Source organism: Alligator mississippiensis, chromosome 1 (assembly GCF_030867095.1).
Source record: "Alligator mississippiensis isolate rAllMis1 chromosome 1, rAllMis1, whole genome shotgun sequence".
In the NCBI taxonomy this organism is placed as follows: Eukaryota; Metazoa; Chordata; order Crocodylia; family Alligatoridae; genus Alligator; species Alligator mississippiensis.
The window spans coordinates 111,681,842-111,699,714 of record NC_081824.1 but is presented as its reverse complement, the minus strand read 5'-3'; the positions used below and the strand labels follow the sequence as shown (position 1 = coordinate 111,699,714).

General features: G+C 41.3%; 1 protein-coding gene across 5 annotated transcripts in view; it reads left to right on the top strand.

The window, feature by feature from the left end:
- PTPRK (protein tyrosine phosphatase receptor type K) overlaps positions 1–17,873 on the top strand; it is a 621,814-nt gene that overhangs the window by 46,133 nt on the left and 557,808 nt on the right. The gene's annotated exons all lie outside the window — the stretch shown is intronic.

Genomic DNA, 17,873 nt, shown 5'->3' with positions numbered 1-17,873 from the left:
AGGAATATAATAGTATTGTTCAGGCATGCAGGGAGGAAGTTGGGAAGGCCAAAGTGCAATTGGAGTTGCAGCTAGGAAAGGATGTGAAGGGTAATAAGAAGGGTTCCTATAAGTATGTCAGCAACAAGAGGAAGATCAGGGGAAGTGTGAGTCCTTTACTGAATGGGAGAGGCAACCTACTGACAGATGATGAAGAAAAAGCTGAAGTATTCGATGCCTTTTTTACCTCAGTCTCCACAGGCAAGGTCATCTCCCAGAATACTGCACCTGGCAGCACAGTTTGGGGAGGAGGTGAGCAGCCCTCTGGTGAAAGAGCAGGTTAGGGACTATTTACAAAAGCTGGATGTGTACAAGTCCATGGGGCTGGATGCAGTGCATTTGAAGGTGCTGAGGGAGTTGGACAATGTGATTGCAGAGCTGCTGGCCATTGTCTTTGAAAACTTGTGGAGATTGGGGGAGGTCCTGGATGATTGGAAGAGGGCAAATAATAGTTCATTAAAGAAGGGAAGAAGGAGGATCCAGGGAACTACAGACCAGTCAACCTCACCTCAGTCCTTAGAAAAATTGTGAAGCAGGTCCTCAAAGACTCCATTTTTAAGTACTTGGAGGAGAAGGTGATTGGGACCAGTCAGTAGGCCTGTGCAAAGCGGCTAGTATTTGCTTCAGATTTGGATTCAGCCAATTTGGGGGACAGTGATTCGATTTGGTGATTCGAATCACTGTCCCAAAACAATTCAGCTGAATCTGATTCAGAGATTTGACCACCGCTGAATCTCTGAATCAAACAGGCCCCATCTCCCGCCTCCTCTCCCAGCCATGCCAGTGGTGGTCCCGCGTGGCCTCAGTGTCCTGGCACTTTAAAAAGAAAAAGCCCCGCACTCACCGGCTCCTGCCAGGTTGAGGGGCAATCCCCATTGCCTCATGCTGGGGGGCTCTGCTACAAGCCCCCAGAAGTCCTGATGGCCACACCAGTGAGTGTGGGTTTTTTGTTTTTTTTAAAGAGCCAGGACACTGGGACCAGGCGGGGCAGTCACTGACAGGGCTGGAAGAGGGGGTGGGGGCACTCAGGGGGGCTGGGGTAGCAGGCAGGGGATGGGGCCTGGTGGGGGACCCCCATGGTCCCCTCCCCCTCTTCCTCCCTACTTACCAGCAGAGTCCAGGTCCACCTTCATGTGGCGGTGAGCAAGGACTGCCCGAATTCCCAAATCTCTCTGAAGCTCTCTGAATCTTTTCTGAATTTAGAGTGTTCTCAGTGGTGACAGATGACAAAATAAGGAGCAATGGTCTCCTATTGCATCAAGGGAAGTTTAGGTTAGATATTAGAAAAATCTTTCTCACTAGGAGGGTAGTTAAGCTCCTGAACAGGTTACCCAGAGAGGTTGTGAAGTCTCTATCTTTGGAGGTTTTTAAGACCTGGGTAGGCAAAGCCTTGGGTGGGATGAGCTAGGTGGGGATGGTTCTGCTTTGAGTAGGGGGTTGGTTGGACTAGATGATCTCCTGATGTCCCTTCCAACTCTCATTTCCTATTATTCTATGGCATAATCACTATATTTGCTAATATTCTTTGATTTAAGTATGAGTAATGTCTCCCTGATTAAATACAGGACCTGAGTATGAAGGCCATCTATCCTGTGCAGGTGGCTGACCACCTGGATTCCTAATAGTCAAAAAGAAAATACTGTATTTTCATGCATACCACATACTCCCAGATAAGACATGTACCTTATTTTTTTGGAGGGCAGAACCAAAAAAAAAAAAAAAAAGATTTTCCCGGAATTATGGCTTCATAAAGCAGGAACAGCACCAAATCTTCAGCTGATTTACCCTCTTTTTCTTGGTTAATTAGAAGATGCATCCCTAGCTGCTGCTGGAAACTTGTTTCTGTGAATAGATCTATAGTTTTGAACACAGCTAAAGAGTTTTCAGGGCTGTGAAAAAGAAGAAAAGACTCCAGGAGCAGCTACTAGACAGATAGCAAACTTGCTAGAAGAAAGGGTAGTTAGATAAGTGGAACGTCAAGACCATTAAAAAAGGAGAAACGATGGTTAACATTTATTGAGTGTAGATGTGCACCGATACATCATATCAGCATACCGTATTGGCATCAATAAAAGAAAAATTGACATTATTGGCAATAGGCACTTGACATTATTGGCAAGACGAGCCACTCACAGCTTGCTCCTGTGCCCTACCCTGGCTGGGCAGTGCCTGCCCCTGCCCCATGTTGGGGCCTCAATCTGCCTCCCCCTTCCCTCCCCTCCCCTCCACCCCTTTTCCCCAACAGACTTGCCAGCTGGATGCTGTTCTCCAAGCTGCCCGGCTGCATATCGACAATCAGATCGGTATTGGCCAATATGGCAATAATTTGCCATTGGTATTGGCCAAAATAATCTTTACTAGTGCACCCCTAGTTGAGTGAAGATCAACTACTCATTAATGGCACCTATACACTAGCAGTGAGGCTCCTCTGACACACTAATTATCCTCCCCTCCTCTTCCCACTCCTGGAGCATGTGTATAAATGTCCAATGTCACTTTCTCAGCTTCCTGAATAGGAATGCCATTGCTGTTGTCAGTCACTGCTGCTGTCTGTTGGAGCAGGAATCCACATGGGTTGCTTCTATTTCTAGCAGAAAATTAGCTTTCCTAAGTTAAAATGCATGCCCCAGTTTTGTGAGGAAAGGTGTGTGGGGTATGTGAGTAAATACAATGATAAAATTCCTGTTACTTTTTTTGTAGTATTTAGGTAAGTAAGGGGGTAGGCAATTAATGCATATGGTACTTTCACCAGTAAGTGCTACTTTATCTTAGTATTAATTTGTCTTTTGATTGGGGTAAGAGTAAGGCTGGTAAGAAGTTAATCTCTTTGTATGTAGAGGAGTCATTCCATGATGATCCATAACATGGTTATATTTTTTATAAGAAAGATTCAGTTTCCTTCCAATTGTTAGGCTCTTATTCTCCACTCTTCCTTGCACCTATCTGTTTGATCCCCTCTTCCATACACTTAACATTTCCAAATCACCTGTAGCTTCTTAGTGTTGCAAAAGCCTTATGGTGTCCTGTCTAACTCCTTTTCCACAGAATGGTGGGCAGCTTTCTTGAAGACAAACTGACTAGTGTTTTGTTAAAAACTATTGGAGTTGATGGCTGTCGTTACTAGGAGGATTCTTGCTTTCCTGTGTAGAAAGTGAAGGTGATGGTTAACTATGCTTCAGTCTCACTGGGGGTAGTGTGAGTTTGTGGACACTTTATAAAAGGAAATAAGGCAAAGAGAGGGTTTTTGTTTTCAAATCTGTCTGCATCAATAACTGTATGATAAAATGGAACAACTTTGTCTGGGGCAGAGCACTTTCTCACGTGGTTCCTTTGTTACAGGTAACATAACTGACCTGTTTCTAAATAACTTTAGAAAGGATTGTATATAAAATGCTTTCCTATTGTTGCAAAACATGCTTAGGGCCCGAGAACTATTGTGTTGTGTAGTACTTTGGCAAGTCTTTTAAATTTAGCTGAATGTTTTCCAGTATCATTGAACATATCAAGAATTAGTAGTAGAGAAGTAGAGCTGGAAGGGACTTTGAGAGGTCATATAGTCCAGCCCCTCTGCCTGAGGCAGAATCATCCCTATTCAAACCAAATTGTTCAAGTTAGCCAAGGCCATTTGTAAAATGAAAAATTGTACTTTCCTCCTTTCTGTAACAACTGTAAGTGATCTGAAAGGAAGCTGTTGCTCCTGTTTCTTTCCTCCTTGTTCAATAAGCTTTTCATTAAGACTAAAAATTGTTATAGTATGCAGGCACATTCTGAACTTCAGCTATTGTGCAGAGGGACTTGTATGAAAAAATTATTGTGAAAAGTAATTTTTGTATTTTTTGTTCTTTTATTCATCTGCCTAGACTTGGAGATGATACAGTTATATATAATATCTTTTAACTTTAACCCAAAAATAGCTAAAAAAACAAAAACCTTACTGTAGATCATTAACAAGCATACCTTTTCCCAAGAGATTTTCAAAATTGTTTAAAAGCCTGCAACATTGTCTGCTATGGTGCTGACCTTTATTGAAAAGGACATATAATGATTTTAATTCTTTAAGTATTTAGTCACCTGAATCTTGGTTGCTTTTGATGTTTAGTTTAACTGGACAGGGAAGCTGTTTGACTTCTATTTGTAAAGTAATTGTAAGCAGATGCAAACTTTGGAAAAGGTTAGAATTGCACTTGCAGCAGGAAATGCTGTATGCTTCCACTTGTATGTAATATATGCACAAGGAGAGCTCTAGTGTAATTCTGAGGTGAACTATATTGAACCCTGTGCTAAATTAGTGATATGTCCTAGCTTTCTCTTCCTACTGCTTTTCATCTATAGGTCTCAAACTGTTTTACAAAAGAAATGGGCATCATACATTCTTGTTTTACAAGAGAGAAAATGAAGACACAGAGCTGAAATAACTTTTCCAAACCCACCCAGAGCAGTGCCGGACCTAAGAATAGACCTTGGGTCTGAGTCTCTTCCAATGCTGAATTCAGTTGACCATACTGCTTCCCTCTCTGACCTCTCCCATATGTTTTATGTTCACTTGTTCTGTTTTCAGAAACACATACTTTTTGTGTTTCTTCAGAGCTTACTTTTGCAAAAACCTTGTAAAAAAAAAAATACAGTCTTTTCTATTTATCAGGTAAGTGGAGAAAATATATTTTCTGCATTATGTTCAAAACAACAGAAGGAAATCCCGAATACTTTCTAAAAAGCCTTGACCTTGAGGAGGTTGGGAGTAGAAAGCATATGTTTGCTAAGGAAATCGTGACTCCCCTAGACAAGTGACTTTACTAAGATATGAAAACTGTCATTTGCCTGTTTTTACACTACACTAGTGTTCAAATTACACTCATATCTATACACTCAGGCTATTTTGTCATGGGCCAGATCAATAAGAGGACTCTCAGGCTAGGGACAAAATAATGCACAAACTTTTGTAAATGATAGGAAACTGGTTCAAATCTACAACACAAAAGAAGTTCATTGCACATAAAGTGCCTCTAAAATGGTCAAAACTGGTTTAAGATAAGCCTGGATGGATGTAGTATCCGACTTAACTGATTTAGATAAATCAGTTTATTTTGTCCCAGATCCCTTCCAGTTTCAGGTTAATTCTCAGTCCCCCAGCTTCTCACGGTGCTTTGCAACCTCCCCTCATAGGTTGGGTGAACAAGCCTTAGTCCAAGCTATCTGTTCCAGCTGAGCAGGGAAGTGTGCTCTAGGGCCCCGTGGCTTCTGGCCTGGGCCACTGCAGGCATGTAGCTGCATTTCTGGAATCAAAAGTGAATGTCTGTTTACTTGCTTATTGGTTCAAACTACAAAGTTTAGATTAACCTGTGAAGACTCAATCAATTCTTCTTTGGCCTTTTTGACTGTCTGTACTTAGCCTCATTGACTTCAATGGGCTTTGGGCTGATGTCTTGTGTATTTGAATATGAAGCAGCATTGTTTTCAACTTATTTTTCTAATTTTGAAATTGATGTCTTAGGATATATTGCTGGGGGAACACCTAAATATTTGTATTCCTAATTATTAGTATTCCTGCTTGATTCGTTGGGCAGATCTGATCAGATGCACAGACATGACTAACAGAATTGATCCAGAACTCTTCAAGTGAAATACAATAGTTTATAATGTCATCTACTCAGAGCTAGAACTCTGAATAAAAGCTGAGGACTTTTTTTTTCTCTAAGTAAAGGCTCTTGGCTTAATAAAACTATTGGCTGTGATCTCACAGTTGGGACCTAACAAGATATCTGGTAAAATAGGTAATTCATTGCTAACTACTAAAACTTGTGAGTTTCATTTGTTTATTTTTCTGAGCTTTTTCTTAAGTTCTCATCTGGATGTCAGATGCTTTTTGCAAAGCTGGTGGGCAGGTAATTTCTATTCAATAAAACTGCCATATATTTGCTATTCCAAGCATATTATTGTGCACTGGGGGGGAGGGGAGGAGGGGGGTTTAAGACTGATGGAAAGCAAGTTTTTTTTTTTTTTTATTTCTCTTCATTAAATACACTGATATTTTTATTTCTGTTTAGTATTCTGATATTGAGATTTGAAAGCTAGCCTTCCAGAGTGTATCATGTGAGGTACGATATGGTTTGACTTTTTTTGCCTAATATGTACCTACTAATCTATTTCCATTGGTAGTTAAAGTGTATTCTAACAATTTAAACCTGTAAGCAGTTACGAATGGCCATCACATTTTCAAATAAGGTTGCCACAAAAATGTTCCTTACTCTTTTGTTGCATTTCCTAAATTAGTTTCCCAAGGTGGACAATGCTTAGTTCTGATACTACAATAAATATTAACATTGACTATTTCTGTACCGTTATCTTTTTTTCCCTTTATTTTCCTTTATTGTAAGATTCCCTAAGCTTTTTCTGGAGAGGGTGGCATAAAATCTAATAAATACATTAATAAAATGGGAAGAGAAGATTCCTAGTTTTCTAACAGGAACTTTGGCTTTTGACCTGCAGGATTTTGAAGTTTAACTTCAAATTATGTTTATCTAGAAAAAATGTTTAAACTGTGTATTATGTATCTAAAATATAATTAAAAAAATTACCCATTTAACCTCCTCTAATCATATCGGTTAACCAGTAATACAGAAGCTTGGACACAGCTGCTGCTGAAAGCCACTCCTGGGGCCCTTTGGGGTTGTGAGGGTGGGGGGGAAGGGATAGGTGGTGGCAAACTCAGCCAGACAACAGAACCCATTTGAAGCCCCATTCTGGGAAGGAGCGCCTGTGAACAAGCAGTTAATTGCTCAATTGATGAATTATTGGGCTATTTTCTTCTTTAAACTCATAAGATAAGGGTACCAGGTCCCCTCAACCTTCCCCTTCTCCTCCTCTTTGCTCCTTTCTCCCCTCTCCCTCCTGGTTTCCTGCTTGCCCTGCCATTCTCCTGTTCCTGCTGGGGGGCTTCCCTTCCTCCCTTCCCTGCCGGTGTGTGTCCTGCCCCAGGCTAAGCAATAACTGATAAGTTAACCTTTTATTTTTGCATTTATTGGTTAAAGGATTAATTGTTTAACCTTTCACATCCCCAGTTATAATATGGTGTCTGTATTTTAGCTATTTATAAGAGGAGATGAAAACATATCCTTTCTTGCATATGTTTATTTTGCCTGTATAGGATTCTTAAGTTAAAGATGGTTAGCTTTCCCTGACTAAACTGCTCATTTTAAGGAATTGATCAAGGAGCTGTTGGTAGGAGTGTATTAGCTGCTTCTTGTGTTACTTTATTACAGTATGAATGTTTATTTGTATGGTCTGTTGGGTTTTTGTTTGGTTTGTTGTTTTTTTTGCCCTTGTTGCCATTGATGGCTTTGGGCATCTGTCTGGTTCTTGAGATGAGTCTGATGAAACTGCGTCAGTATGAAGATATTTGCCTTCCTGCCTTTGCCTGAGGCTGTCAGGCTCTTAAAAGATAAGTTTTCTGCTGTTGTGGATGTTAGCAAGACATTTACATTTTGATGGACAGGGCTATAGAAAGCTGTCTAGCATAAATTTGAGACTTAGGTTTCACTGCATGAGAACACATTACTGAGGCCATTTAATTTGTCACACTGAATTTTCTGTAAAGCTTTTTATCTGAATTTGTGGCTAACCTAGCGATTGTCAAATTTCATATGAATATTACATCTAGGGAATGGGTAATGGGATTCAGGGCCTTTCACCCCAATGTCATAGGCTCACATCTGGCCCAGGGTTCAGTAGACCAAAAGTTAAGCCACCTAATAAAAATCATGTTACGAGAAATGAGACCATGTTAAATGTTGGCACCTTTAGTGATAATTGTCATGTCTCATTAGACAAACCAAGGAATGAGTGGACAAAGATGCAGAATTCCCCTTCTTTTTCCCAGAGGGTAGTCCTTTCATAACAGGCATACTGACAACACTGTATAGGGAAGCTTACACTTCCATTTCCTGTGTTTTCAATGTAGTAATAATGAATAGTTTTAAACTGAATTTACAACTAAATGGTGCAGTCATAAAAGAATGGAAACTCTGGATAAGCATTAGTGGCCAAGTCTCTTGTTTAGCTTTGAATCTTTTGTTACTTTACTAATTAATATTTCAGAGTGGATTCCCCATCCTGATCTGCTTTCTTTACACCAGAAGTATCAAGCTCATTTCAGTTGATGGTCCGGCTCTGGTCTTCAGGCCTTCTCGCAGCCCTGATCTGGCCTGAAGGTTGTCTTACTGTGGCTGCCACAGCCACTGTGTCAGTGTGGCCCACACATGGGGATTGAGGTTGCTACACTGCTGCCCATTTGCGTGCTGAGTAGTGATCAAAACCAATTAATTCTGCAGTAAGTAAGCGGGGAGCGGTGTCAATCCCTTGAGTGGTACGTCTGCTAGAAGCCCTGTGGGCAACATCCAGAGTTAAGTCATCTAGCCAGAAAGAAGCCTCAAGAGCCAAACGCCCCACCTCTTGTGGGCCCTGTTTGACACCCCTCCTTTATGTTAATACAGCAGCAGGGGAGTGGAAACAAACTCAGTTTTCTTCTTTTAAGAGCTCTTCCACCAAGGCCTGGTCCTTGAGAGGTGTAGAGCTGGCTTCTATGCTTCCTTCCTTGCTGCCTGGTGGACACAGGGGGCTTGTGGTTAGTGGGAGGAATGGTGGGCAGGCAGCTGACATATGGCCCTTTGGTAACTGTTAGCTGTAGAAGAACAGCTTGAACTTTGCACTTACCCAGTAGTCAGCTGGTGATGGTTTCTCCACATAGTTATTTTTTTTAACTTTCTCCAAGGCTGCTTAGGAAGCCTGGTCCAGTGGTATAGGCATAAAACTACTTATTCCTTTTTTTTTGCTTTAAGTGGCAGGGAATGATTTAATGACTGTACTGAAGATACCAGCTTGTATAAGAACTCTGTTGAGCAATTGAGCCAAGTGTTTAGACTTGGGTTGTTTAAAAGGATATGTAAAGTGGTTACTGTCCATGTTTTCAACACATCAAGGATTTTTGTTAGTAACTTTTATTGTACAGAATGTGTAGTTGGAAGAGATGCTAGACAAGCTTGCACATGCAGAGTTCCCTTTTCTAAGTTAAACAAAAATGTAATTGTTTAACCTGGTATTTAGCTTAGGCTGGATCTACTTCTTTCCCAAACCCAAGGTGCACTCGAAAGCTTGTCTAGCATGTTTCTCAAGCTATACAGATGGTCCAGTAAAAGATTTCACCAGTACTTTTTTGCATCTCTCATTTCCTGGATCATCATGGCTACAACACTCTAACCCTACTAGAAAATATTTTCAGGGTGTTTTATATTTTTTCAGATGCCTACAACTTAACCATTTTCTGCTGTTCAGCAGCTTGTTGTGCACCATGATAAAAGTGATTTTTTTTCAGGGGGGATTTGAATGTGTGAGAGCTATGTTAGAACAAGTTTTGGTGTCAGTGTGTACGAAGGTGACAAAGTGTATTGGGTGCTAATACTGAAACGACAGGCAGGACAATAGCATGTGGCATTGAGGGTTTTTTTTAATCTTACTAGTCCAGTCTATTTTTAATAATCAAAATATCCTATTCTGTTTTGGGGTTTTTTAAAATAATATTTGAAAGGTTGTTGATTAATTGAATGCAATGGAATTCAGTATTCTCAACACTCCTGACAAGCTAAATCTACAATGATGACAAAGCATGGAAAAAACACCACTTTTAAGTTCGTATAAATTATCCTTGTATTTGGATTATATTTTACGAAGTAGAAATGAATTTACATTATAGAGTAACATGTTTTTGTCACAGTTGTCAGATAATTTTTTTCACTATTCTGCTTAGCTGTCATTTTTGAGCTTTATATTGACAGTTTAAATTTTTGTAGTAGTTAAAGGCCATTTGTGTGTGGTTTGAGGTTGGTTTTTTTTCTGGCACCCTCAACACCTCTATATGCTCTCCTCTCACTTTTAGCCTTTCCCAGGCAAGGGGTGTTACTCAGATGACTCAAGTTACCAAATCGTTTTTGTTGCGAGATATAAATTTGACTTGATTGCTTTACTAAAGGTCATATTTGTTTTCTGGTAGGTCTTTTTAATACTTGAGAACATGGCGTTGCTGCCTGTGGCAAAAGCTCAGAAATATTTTTCAGTGTAGAAACCCAACCCAGGAGAGCACCAACAAATTGGATTTAATCTTTTCAATTCATAACCTATGTAACCTGTGTTCTTTGATCTCTCCTGTAAACCCACAATCAATTCTCTGCTACCTATATTAAGAGAATATTTGCAGTATTCCTTCCGTCTTGGGTTTATACCTCTGTTAAAAGTCAGAAACATAAACCAAGCAAAAATTGGAATTTTTAGCATAATAAGTGATTGCTTTTTGGGTAATATCTATTTGAATTCTACAAATGACCTTAAAGCTTTGTGAAATATGCCATAATGTTGGGGGGTTTTTTTAAGCCACTGTGACTTCTTGTAATAGGGGTGTGCAATTATTTATGCTGGAGGGCCGCTTAACAAGTTTTGGTGAGCTGTCAAGGGCCTCAAGGGTAGCCTTGCCCCTTCACAGATGCCCTGCTCCCTGGCCACCATCTTGGGACCAAAAATCCCTTCCCTGACCTTTGCAGACCTTTGCCCTGACCCTCAGCTGCATAGCACGCACTTCCCCAAACTCCTGCCCCATTCTCCCAGCAGTCCCTCCTCTTCCCCCAGAAATACTTCTTTTGGGAGGGGGTTGCCATCTTGAAACAGAAAAAAACAAACAAATCATATACTAAAAAAACCCCCCAAACACCTAATGTAACTTCTTTTATTTTTATTTTAAAAAATATTTTTGTCACGAGTTGTGTTTTGTTTGCATAGTGTATCTAGAGGTGACTGCACAGTAGCTCAAAATACAGTCTTATTCTTGTATATTGTGTGTGGTGGGGTGTGGGTATGGTGGGTTGGGGGCGGGTGTGGAGGGGTGTGGGTGTAGGGTATATGGTTGGAGTGGGCGTGTGTGAGATTGTATGGTGGGTGTGGTGGGAGTGTGTGTTGGGGCTGTCAGAGGGTGTGGGATGTGTGTGTGGGGGTGTCCTCAGAGATGTTGCAGCTGCACATGGCGGCAGCAGGCCATCTCTGCCCGGCTCCATTGCATGCAGCTTCCTGCACTTCCACCCCAGTCCCTGGTTTCAGGTGGCATCAGCAAGGAAGGCCAGCACCACCCGGCCCCATAGCACGCAGCTACTATGCTGCTGCAGTGTGCAGGGCCAGCCCAGCTCAGCTACATAGTGCACGCTTCCCTGAACTCCTGCCCCTTTCCCCCAGCAGGAGTCCCTGGTCCTGGCCTGGTGGGGCCCTCACCTGCGTTCCCAGGCTCACAGGCAGGGAGGCTGGGAACAGCTTCAAGGGTTAGGCAAAAGCCTCTGCCAAGAAGAGGCTTCTTGTCTTTCTTGCCCCCTGGCTCAGGGCTGGGGGCAGGTCAGCCCAGGCTGGGATGGGGGAGTTGCTTTGCAACTAGAGCTGCACCTCCTGCGTGGAGGTGCTGGCTCATATAGGGGCAGTGAGGGCCAGGGCTTATGGAGGGGCCCCATGAGCCAGATGGAATTGCCTGCAGGCTGAATTTTGCCTGCCTGTCTTATAAAATGACTCCATTTCTGAGAGGGCCAAGAGTGTGGTAATGGAAAGACACTAAACTTAAAATTTGTTATGGTAGCAACTCTTTAAAGATCTACTTTCAATATACCTGTATCAACTAGCAGTTTTCTTGATACTTTTCTTTTTTGGGACAATCAGAAATACAAATTTTTTCTATATCTAGTATATATATTTTTTCTTTTATGAAACCTGAATATTTTAGAATTTTTCCCTATAATGTAAACATTTAATTTGGTCTTAGGTTTTATTTTAATTTGGTTCAAATGCTAGTGGACACATTATTTTAAAATAAAAATATAAACTGAAGAGTTGTATACGTCACAGAAGGGCTTTTTGCCAAGGCTATTATGTAATGACAAAAAGGTGCTTTACATTCCATGCACGCTTACTTAATCTGACTGTACAACCCTGGCACAGATTTTAAAGGAGTAATTTTCCAAGAGGTTTTAGTCTACTAGTGAGGTGTCTGGAAAAATATTGCTCTAGCTACATGTATCACAGCTGTACCTAAAACATCACATTTTACTTTCCTGCCTGTTAACTTATATAATTGGTGTGTGCCAACCAGAAAAGAGATTGTTCAATCTTGGGGCATAAATATCTTATTTCTTAGTGAAACCGGACTGGGTTCCCAGGTGGAGCCATGTGACTCCTATAGTGCTCCTAGGGTATCCTCTCCTTCTTCCTGCCTACTGGGCCTTTTGCTGGAATAATTAGATTATGAAAAGGGAGGCTACTCAAGTGTCCTAGAGCAAACTGTCATCTATCCTTCAGCCAGTAGGTCTGTTCAGGACCCCGCTGGTTCCAATCGTGCTTTCAAGTGCTAAGTGGGTCTTCCTGGCCTCTCTCTGCCCTCAGGGGACCTGTTGCCCTAAGGGCTATTCATAGCCTCCTTCTACCCCTACAGCCATGCCCATGCCATGCCTTGGAGATGCTACTAGTTAATCACAACAGTGTCAGGCCTCCACATGCTCTTGTTGGGGCCTTGGCCTTCCTGGTTTCCACCTCTATCCTCCTAGCTGGGTCCATTGCCCAAGCCCCCACTGTTTTGGATCTCGGCTCCTGGGACCCAGTTCCTGGGACCCTTGGCCCTAGGTTTTGCCCCTCCCAGGTTCCAGGCTCTGGGTTCTGCCTCTCTTGGGCTCTGAAACCCCTGGCCCCTGGTTCTTGCCCCTCTTGGGCTCTGGCCTGAGCCTTCCCAACTCCAGGGTGCCTCTGTTGCCTTTCTGGCTACAAGCTTTAACCCTTTTGGCTTCGCTTGCTGGTGTTTTGAGTTTTGGTCCTGATAGAGCTCAAAGCCATGTGTGCTCATTATGCATGCCTGTGGCTTAAACTGCAGTGCACCCCTCAGGCTGTCTCATCACCCCTTATAGCCACTTCTGGTCCACTGGCTTAAAACTTACAGAGTAAGCACAATTGTATTGGCTGAAACTTAAATTATCCCCATACTGGATCATGCTACTCCCAAAATGGAGTTCCTAGTGCAACTCCGGCACGAGCCAATCCCTCTCCAGCAGCCATATTGCTCAGGAGGTTTTTTCCTGCTGCCTGCAGGCCCAGACTGACTGTCTAGTCTCAGACCCTGGCTTTATGTGCCTTCTAAGTCCTGCCCCTTCCTGTCAGGTGGCTCTACATTCAGCCACAGGGACTTCCCAGTCTGTCTTGCTTTTGCTGCTCTTGCTGCCTTATCGGGGCTTTGCCCTGCTGGTCTATTGCTGGGCAGCTAGCTGTGCAATAGACACTCCTAACTTGTGGATCCCTGGGTGCCTGTTCCCTTGCAGCCAGCCCATCATGATCACTGTTTCCCCAACCTTGGGATTTCCCTGATGCTACTTCTCCCTGAAAATAATGGGAGCCTCTGGCTCCCTATTACACTAAGGAAGAATGTCTTGTATTATAAAGGTGATATCTAACTTTATCCCAGCTACATAGTTAGTCCAATAAAAGTTATCAGCCGTAAGAATCCTTGCCTCTCATCTATTTCTGAACTCGGATAAAAAAATAAAACATCCTGTATGTATGACTTATGGATAAATGTGAGAAATACAGACTTAGATTTTTTTTCCTTTTTTTAAAAATGTGTACGTGTCTTTAATGCATTGAAATGTTGTAATTTGTTTTTAAATGTTTTGGTTTAAATCTAAGATCTGCATTGTGAAGGTGTGTGTAACTTATAGATTAAGTTAATTTATCATAAATGAGACTTTTTTAGTTAAATTTTCTTTACATTGTTCAGAATTGGTAGTTGGCAATACTTATCCTTCAGTGAGGAGTAATCTTATGAACATTTTCTACTGCTAATAACAAGGTGACATTTAAAATGGGAGGATGGTAGCAATGTTTCTTTAAGAAGAGAAAACATGTTTAAAAAATATTCTTAGTATCTTTTCTCCAGTGGTTCAAGTAAATGAATATCAGGTTAATCAAAGCTATGTCTTAACTGGCTTTGCTAGGGGCAGTGAGTGGGAGGGAAGGGAGAGGAGTTGGTTTAATGGCAGCTAACATTTACTTCATCCTTCACTGAGATCCTTCTCTATGCAGAAAAGTGTTACTCATTGGTACTTTCCCATTCGGTGAGACAGGCTGTTATTTGTCTTCATGTTGAATTCTGCTTTGCTTTTTGTCCTGCTGGTGGGAAATTCTACAGTGAAGAATTTGTTTCTACTCTAAAGCTAAGTGCATCTTCTTCAGCGTGTGCCACCTTATTGGCCAACTGCCCCTAAAATTGAATCTGTGCCAATCTCATCTCTCAAGACACTCCATTGAGCTGTGTCCATGTTATAATTTGTTCTACACAGACTGGGTTTGTGTACAGCACTAATGAATAGTTGGATGTTGTTTGGGTAGCACCGGTCACAGATATTGAGATGATTGATTTAGCCTCTGTTGAGAAATATTTACATACTAAATGAATGCTAAGTGAATAAATATATAAATATTAAATGATAAATATGTAGATTTTGTCGTCTTTATAATAATTTATTTCTTATTGGAAATATATGGAGAAAAAAGTAGTAAAGCTAGATGAAGGGGAAGAGAGAGATTAAGTTAACATAGTTTATTTTATGAATCTTAGTTTCTATTTAAGATCCTGACTGTTAAGTAGGACATTTAAAACAAGGTTACAACAATCTATTGGATATCTCAGGGAAAAATCCACTATAAAAATATTAATAAAATCTCTCTTACTAGTATTAAAAAGGGTCTTTTAGGAAGGGCATGAGCAGCACCATTAAACCTTCTTAGCCTATTTCTGCACTTTTTATTTAGTTTTTCCTCTGCATTCTCCTTGCTTAGTTCCTACTTGTTCAGTTTCACAGTCATCTTTTCATTTATTGTAATCTTAGAATATGTTAGCAACTAAGAGAATTGCATTTTTGGATGTTAATGTGACATACAGTTATGTACGTGTGTGTACACACATGCTTACATATGCACATGTGCGTGCACAGAAGTTATGGATGCAGAGAAAAATTTCAAAATGTAAAGGGACTAACTGATACCAACTGTTGTTTTGATTTTAGAGAGTCTGAAACTAGCTCGGAGAACTGAACTGTCTCATTTTAGTGGCTATTAGCTCAGATAACGTGGATATATGAAATGTCAAGGTGGTTAAATATTTCACTGCTTCTCAAAAGATGTATAGAAGATGCTCATACATATCTTCATAAAATATGTCATCTTTTAAAGTTCTGGGAGTTGAAGAGGAGGAGCTTAAAAGATTTGTAAATTAAGGTGAATAGATTTTAGCATGGCTAAAAGGGTTGTGACTGATTCCATTATCCTGAAGTGGATGGGAGAGGACCAGAAAGATGAGAATTTTTCATTTTCTCATGAAAGCTTCAGCTCCTACGTATATTTTAGGTACAGCCCTATTTGGCCACTGTGAAAGAACAGCCTACTTAATATGACAAGCAGTGCTGACTTGCACAGATTTTTTTCATGCACGTGTGTGTGAGAGAGCAAGAGAGAGAGATTGATGTTTTTTATTGCTGATCCTGACAACTGGCACTATTGTACTGAGGTGAGGTGGAAGAAAATTGTCAGATTGCTTAAGTCTCTGTGGAGCCTAGTCATGGAGCTACACTGGAGGAAGAAGGGAATACAAAAAATGTGAAGCTGATTTTCCTGCTTTTTGCCTTGCCTGTGTCTTTGAAAGTCTAAAAGAGTATGAGGGCAACACAAGGCAGTGCCATGTGGGAATGTTAAGGAGTTAATGTGCTATGTCTTAGTGTTACTGTAGTGGGGCTAAACAGATGGTGCAATTAGCCTGCAGCAGTGAAAAACTATTTTTCTGTTAGGATAAAAGGAAGTAGCTGTGGGTGGTGGAACAAGAGTTTTTAAAATGATGGGACTTGAAATGTATTTATACAAATGTGTGAAGCTTATGGTTATGATAGTTCATTGCCAACTGCCAGGCCCATTTCCTTTTTTGATGAAACTCAGGAGTAACTTTTAAGGGCAAAAAGCATGCTCAGTTATTTTTAATGTTAAGCACAAGTGGAGGAGAAGTGAAGGCATGAAAATAAAACACCCTTTCTTCTCTTAGTTAATGGTGATTCTATTGCTCTGAGGTGACAGGAAGTAAGGGGAATTTATATTTGCTTTATTCTCTGTATAAGTATTAGCAGGTTGCAGAAGAATCTGGAGGTACTGAGATGTCCTTAATCATTCTAATATGTTTCTGTTTTTCTGATCTAATAAAAAATAAACGAAATCCATCCCATGTCCAGGCTGGGGTACACTGTTGCAGTTGCACCCCCTGCCCTCTTCTGATTTCTGCTCCACCCACAATTTAAAACCAACTGCGTGGCAGTGGCAACAACATTTCTAGTCAGGTAGCAGTAAGGGAGTCACTTCACTTCATGGTTCATTATAATCTACCTGATTCTTCCTGAACACTTCATTCCACTGTTGTTAATGACCCTCTTGCCTTTTTAATGGTCTTGATGAACCAAGCTATTCCCTATCCTTTCTTCTGCAGTTCTTCTGTTTGTTAACTGCTCCTGGTTATCTAACTCCAATTTCACAGCTCTGCACACTGTTTGTAATCCTAGCTAAAAATATTAACTCAGGTGTGGAAATGTTAACTCAGTTGTACATAGACTCAGGTATGGAAATAACTTTCAGTGAAGCATTGGGTGCACTCTCAAGATGCTCAAGAAGACTAGATTTTGTTTTAAGAACCTAAAAAAGAGAGAAAATTAATTCTAATGACTACAGGACTAATGCTTTTTGATTATTTGTTTCTAATTTTTATAGGTTTTTTAGTACAAAATATATGCTATAATAAATACATTCCAATAAAGTTATATTTGTTTTTGCTTTGATCTTAAACTGAATAAGATACACTAGGGGCCTATGGCTATTAGTAAAGCCTCCAGTTGCTTTTTTACTGAGGAAAATCGTGTTGGGTTATGTTATGTGATGATATCATATCATTTGCACCCCCATTTTTCAAAAACCTAAATCCACTCATGCCCATTTTCATATTCTTCCTAGCCTCCACCATCATTGGTTCAAGGTTATCAAAGTACGTCTTTGAGTATGATTTTAACTTTGTGAATGAAACTATATAAAATGAAAATAAGTAAAAAAAACAAAAAACACAAAAACAAAAAAAACAAACCCCCCCCCCCCAAAAAAACCCAACAAAAAAACCTTTGTCTAGTAAAACACTTTATGGGTGCGTCTACATGAGCATGCACATGCCTCTTGCCCCGCCTCAAACCCCTTTGAGGTGGGACAAGAGGCTCGTGCGGGAACAAAAAAATGTTCTCTGTGCTGCAAGTTTGCAGTGCGGGGAGAAAATTAGACCCCTATCCAGGAATCTACAAAAATCAATGTTTAAAAGAGCGGCGCAGGTGGCCTGGGGCAACCGAAGGCTGGGTCCTCCGTGGAGACACTCTGGCTGCCAGAGCATCTCTATGGTTGGCCCTCACCCTGGTGCTGAAACACGGCAAGTGAGTCTGCATGTTTCAGCACCAGGGCCCTGGTGCTGGTGAGAAAGGGGTCGGGGACCATGGCGGGGGGACCCCTGCCAGCCCCCCGAGGCCCCTGATCCCTGCCAGGGCCAGTCCCATCCCTCCAAGCCCCCCCCATTCCTGCCCCCCCCATACTTTAAAAAAACCCAAAAAAACAACCCCAGCACTTTCCAGCAGTTTAGGCTGCTGTCTGTCTGACTGGGGCCACGCCTGCACAGTGCGGGGCAGGCTGGCAGCCCCAGCCTGAGCCCT